Genomic DNA, 6,143 nt, shown 5'->3' with positions numbered 1-6,143 from the left:
ATCTATGTATAGATTTATTTATTTTTTAATAAACGAAGGGAATATTTGAGGATCCAATTTTTAAATTTTATTTAGAATAAAGGCATAACGAAAATATATATAAAAAGGCACTTTTGAAGTTAATTTCAAGATGTGTTTTTCTTCTGTGTTAACTTTGAATTTAACACAGCATAACGACCTATTTTGTGTAAAATAGTGTTCCCCGAACGTTGTTTATTCTCTCAAAAAATATGAAATTATTTCTGTAACATTGCTGCATTTTTCTACAAAAAAATTCATCTGTTTAACTCCCATGACAATTCATAATTCTTAAATTTAAAATATTTCAACGTCAGATTTTTTTACGGACCAAGTCGATCCGGAGTTTGTGTCAGACGGTTCGTACATGTCCGTGCATCTCCGGCTCTTTCCGCCGTCGTCCGAGCTGTTCCCACGCGTCCTGCCTCCCCCCTCCTCTCCCTTTCGATCTTCCCTCCCTGCCTCCCTCCCTCCCTCCCTGGCCGTGCTGGAAAATGGCTGTGCAGGGGAGCTGGGAGTTGTGAAGGGGGAAAGAAAAAGAAGGCGAAGTGAAAAAAGAAGAGCTTTCCGCAAGTTTGCTGCACCACTGGAAGCTGCCGTGTACTCTCCCCGCACCGGCGACGCCTCGTGCCATTTTGCAGAGTTTCGACGAAAAAGTGAGAAGACACAAGAAATATCCACGGGTGAGTTTTTCTCCCCCCTTTTCCAACTTGTTGCACATTCGCAGCAGCCACTGTAACTTACTGGAAAATGGTGGAAGTCCCAAATCGCGCTTGGCGTACCCAGCTTCTCTATAACACTTGACGAAAGATTTTCAAATCACTTTTACGGCAAACGTTGCTAGCCGTCTCGTTTTTGTCACGACTATAATGTGCATTTTTTTTCTTTTTCAGCAAAAAGTTGCTTTCTCACAGGCGTGTTGCTTTTTTTTAAACTGATTTACCAGAGAGGGTTCACGAAATCTTGACGTTTTTATAAAACTTTTATAAAAATATTATGTATACTGTTGTAAATGTACGATTTCACGCTTTTAAAAATCATTTCATCACTGTGGTCACTGGAAGATTATGACAGTTTGAAACGTTATTAATTGCTAATTCTATTCAAATTGTACGTATTGCTCATAAAAGTTAAATATAAAATATATCTGCATCAATATTTTGAAACAAAACGTTTTTAGGATTGTTTTGAATTTAAAGGGGAAGTCAAATCATGTTTGTTATATAAAAGGTTTTATGCACCCCCATTTGTCTTAAGACAACATTTTAATTGATATTGAGTTTATTTAATATCAATTTAGCAGAAAATCCACCGTTTATTTTATTATCCCAGGTCAGCAGTTTTACTCAGGTGTAACAACCAATCACGATTCAGATTGTTAAATCACGTCCTCAAGCTCAGAAAACATGAAATTCAGCAACAATTTTTTTTCGTCATCCCCTAAAATGTGTAAAAATGACCTAAAAAAATCAGTATGTAGAAAAAACAACCACAAAACAACCACATCCTTTTTAAAATGAGAAGTAATTCACTAGTAAATGACTGACAGTCACACTTTTTTTCAAGACATTTTGAAACGTCACTTGTTTAATAAACGTTGCTAGCCGTGTCGCTTTACGAACTGGAGCAAAAGTTGCGTACTTTAGGATGCTATTTATTTGGCACAATGTTAGTTTTTTTAACTGATAAACTTTTACATGTTTTTTTTTGTCAGTTCTTAAAAAAAGTTTTATTGACTCTCTGCCTATTGTGTATATATAGGAGGAAATGTTCAGTTTTGTAAAATTAAACATTTCAAATGATTACATGTTTTTGTTTTAAAGGGGGATTAAAGTATTTTTTCGACAGTATTTTTTATACACACAGCATCATTCAGTATTTAACAATGAGTTTGTTTTATATACTGTAAATGAGAAGTAACTCAGTGGTAAATGACGACAGCCATGAGTTTGTCTTTCACTTCTTAAAGGTTTCCGAGTACAAGAACCAGTGTGCAATGGGCCTAATATGTTCAAAAGACTTAATTTTTTTTTTTTTTTTTGGTGGTTAAATCCCCTGTAAATGCCAGGAGTGACTTTCCAGAGAAGTTGGAATTAAACGTATGCTCCCTCAATTTGCATTTGACCAGATGGAGTCCAGCTGGGGTTATTTTTGTCATAGGGAGGCCCCGTCAAACTCAAATGCTGCTATTTGATTAAATAGTAACAGACAATATCTTGAGGGCCATCGTCTAAAACACAGGAGGTTTTTTTTTTTTTTATATCAAGGCTGAATTGGTTAACGTGCTAAAACACACAGAAAAACTAGTAGCTTCACTCTAAAGGGTAGTAGAGTGGTAACGTTTCTTTTGTACTAACATTTCCCCGAACTTTCATCATAAAATATACTTAAAACTTATGAATTAAAAAAACAGCAACTTTTTTTCCAGATAAATATCACTTCACATTTTTTACAGTGGGAAAACGAATAAAGAAGCGCTTCACCCTTTTTACAATGTGAACTTGGGACCATAAAAAGTGCTGCTTGGTTCAAGCCAGGTCAGCCATTATCCTTTTAAAACGAAGCCCTTTTTTCTGTATAAATTTGCCAGAAAAAGATGATTGCGTTTTCTGGAAGAGCACACGAAAAAAAAAAGCGTCCTTGTGATGTCGGCAGCGCTTAGGGCAACCTTTATGGGACCAAGACACGTTATTTTACATTGGAAAAACAAACCAAATATCCCATGGCATACACCATAAAAAGGGTCAAATTTCCTACAAAAATGTTGAACCTCCAAAATTGGGCCGTAAAAAATCTTATTGAGTATTTGAAAATGAAAAGAGATTTTGCAAAAGTGTCTGAATGCTGTATGGGCGCTTTACAAGACTTGTTTACAATAAGGACTAACATTATGGTATGACCGAAAATGACATTAGATGTGTTTATGGCTCAGATAACAACCGTCGAATCACGGTTCAGCTTATGAATGTCACATGACCAACAGGTAAGTCATTTGGTTGTTACGAGTCCTTGAGCACATGTGATGTCATTTTCGACAGCAACTATAAAAACGTATCAATCGCACATGAAAAATAATGTAGTTTTGTATCGATAAACTATAAACTTTTCACTGTTAAATAATGTCAGAATAAATGGGTTTTGTTTTTGCAGTGAGTTTTTATCTGAGGCACTTTAATGCATTTGTTTAATTTTTTCAGTTTTAGACTAACCCGTAACCAGTAGAAACACAGTAAAAAGTAGTCAGGAGTTGTTGACTCTATTTCTATTGCTTTTTTTTTCTTTTGTTTGAATACTCTCCACAAAATTCATCAACACTTTGAATAAATGTGTATTAAGTTTGTTGTAATTTTACAGAATGCTTGAAGAAAATTGAGATCTTTTTTTTTTTTGGCCTTATCACCCAGCGCTCTTCTAAAATCAAATGTCCCTCCCAAGTTGGACAGTCATGAATTAAAGCAATATTTTTTGGATGAATATTTTTCACAAGAGTTAAAAATTGCTGTATATTTTTTAGGATGATTCTTTTTTTTTTTTTCCTTTTTTTTTAAACCTTTTTGTGGTACTTTGCCGCCAAATGGGCATACCGGGCTTGAAAACTAAAGTAATAAAAATGAAAAAAATTGAGCGTGCGTGAATCCCAAGCCTCCATTTTTGGAGAAACGGTCCTCGTGAAAGGTTGGCCTGTGTGTAGTCTCCAGCGTGGCGCAGTGGATTTTTCGCTGGCATGTGGCTCGGTGGCCCCGGGCCAGGCTGCTTTCGTGTGTGCTCGCTCGCTGTGCTAGCTACTCCAGCAGCGCGCCCGTAAAGTCTCAACACAAACTGCACACCATTAATTGTTTCCTTCCATTCAGTTGCCAGTCCCTTTTTTTTTTTTTCCGGCCACTTTATGGAGAGATTTTTTTTCACAGCTTTGGTTCATATGAGGTTGTCTTCGTATTATAGTCACTTATTTTTCAACCAACGAGGTAGGACCACAAACCACTGCAAATTTTCCTCAAAATCAAATCAATCAATGTCAAATTTGGCTTCAACATTTGGCTTTGCTTAAAAACATATCTCTCATCTCTTCTCAAATCGATTTTAATCGAAGAAATAAACCCAACAAATATTTATTAAAAAAAACTTTAAAATTTTAAGATAAAAAAATGAATACTGATTTAAAATTTAATTTTTTTAGCAGTAGAAAGTTAATGTTTTATATGTAATCAATTTAAGAACAAAATTTCTATTTCATATACCGTATTTTCCACACTTCAAGGCGCACCTAAAAGCCTTATTTTTTTTTTTAAAAAGGCTGATGGTGCGCCTTATAATCAGGTGCGCCTTATTTATGGATCAATATTGAGATAGGGATTCGTAGACGGGGAATCAACTGATAAAATAAGCTTTACCTGTTTCTTTTGTGTGTTTACAGTTGCACAAGGTTGCGCATATTGACATTGAGTCATTATGCTATTGAGAGTTTAGAGTTATTATTTGAGTTATTATTGTTATTACTTTGAGTATTACTATATTGTGATTGAAATATGTCATTAATTGAGGCTGCGCCTTATAATCTGGTGCGCCTTAAATGTGGAAAAAGTTTTAAAATATGTCATCAATTGGGGGTGCGCCCTATAATCCGGTGCGCCTTATACTGCGGAAAATACGGTACTATTAATACCCTTTAAAAAGAGATTTTATAGTCGCTGTCAACTGAAAATGACAGTAACTGTGCTCAAGCACCGAGTAATGACCAATCAAGGCTCACTTGTTTGCAATATTTTATGTCATAATTACAGGATAATGACTTTTGAAGACTTTTACATTATGGGAGTCCAGGCTAAGCCAATCAACGAAGTCAGTGAAAGACTTGCAAATGTCATAAATTGTCCGCTAGACCTACTCAGTGGTTTTGGGGTGTTAACACAAAAATTTCTAATGCACCCAGTTCGCAAGTCGCCTTTGAAAGGATTCGGGGGAAATGCATGATAAAACACCGGGTGTTCAATATGTCCAAAAATGACAATATTTCCAATCTTTAATGGTAGTAAATGAGACTGACATGGGCTAAATTTGACACCTATAGTGTGCACCTCTCGACCTCCTGTTTCAAAGCATTTAGAAGGCATGGCAGCGTGATATATTGAAAGTCGACATGTTTTGACAACTTGCAATATTTAGCCTCCTAGTGGAGTTTTTTTTGGTATACTTTTCCTTCGATATTATGCATCAAAAACGTCAGAAAGCCCGAGTTGGGTCAAAATTTCCCTCAGGGGTTAATGTACCAAATATTCAATAAAATAAATTGTGTTCAATGAAAAACAAAATAGAGCTGAAGGTTATCATAATGTCCAAATGTGATTCCGGCCCATGCCTAGTCTCAATTCTTTTTTCACTTCATGATCTTCATATTTCAATAACACTTTGAGTATGTCAGGATCTTTCAATATGTACAGGCTGTAATGTTTACTCAAATTCCTCAATTCCCGTGTGGTTTCCTCTATTATGTGCGGCGAAAAGGTGTAGTTGTTTGGGTCAGATGGATGACGGCTGCCTAGAAACATTTTCTAATATTAGAACGTTTCCTTGATTTGCCCGGCTTCTCCTGTGACTGGGTAGCACATGGTGCGCCCGCCAGCCAATCAGGCGGCGGGAAGAGCTTTCCCTCGCTCTAGCAACAGTGACTTACTTGCTGCCTATTCATTAATTATTTTCCTGCCGTCTCCCTCGGCCGTTTGGAGTCGGCTGACAGCAAAGTGCTCCGCTCTTTCCCGCCTGCTTTCTCTCTCTGACTCAAGAGAAAGTTGTGATTAAAAAAAAATTACAAAAAAAAAATCCCAATAATAACAGAAGGGATGGATCTCGCGATGGCGAGCCGGCACAGCCGACTGCTTCTTCAACATTTTCAGAGCAGGACTCGGATCTCTCTTTTTCCGCCTTGCGCCACTCGCACCACTTTAGAGGAACCAAATCGCCGAAAAAGGATTAGCCAACGTCGATTCTCCACTTTTCTTCAACTTGTTTCCCCAAGGAGCCTCGGGACTGTAAACACCACAGACGGCAACTGGAGGAAGCGTCGGACTTTTTTGCTGAGTGAAGATTGGGGGGGGGGGGGGGGGGGGGGGGGTAGGGCTAAGGGGGGG

This window comes from Hippichthys cyanospilos, chromosome 12 (genome assembly GCF_059441005.1).
Source record: "Hippichthys cyanospilos isolate Australia breed blue-spotted pipefish chromosome 12, RoL_Hcya_1.0, whole genome shotgun sequence".
NCBI lineage: Eukaryota > Metazoa > Chordata > Actinopteri > Syngnathiformes > Syngnathidae > Hippichthys > Hippichthys cyanospilos.
Note: the sequence above shows the minus strand (reverse complement) of the source record.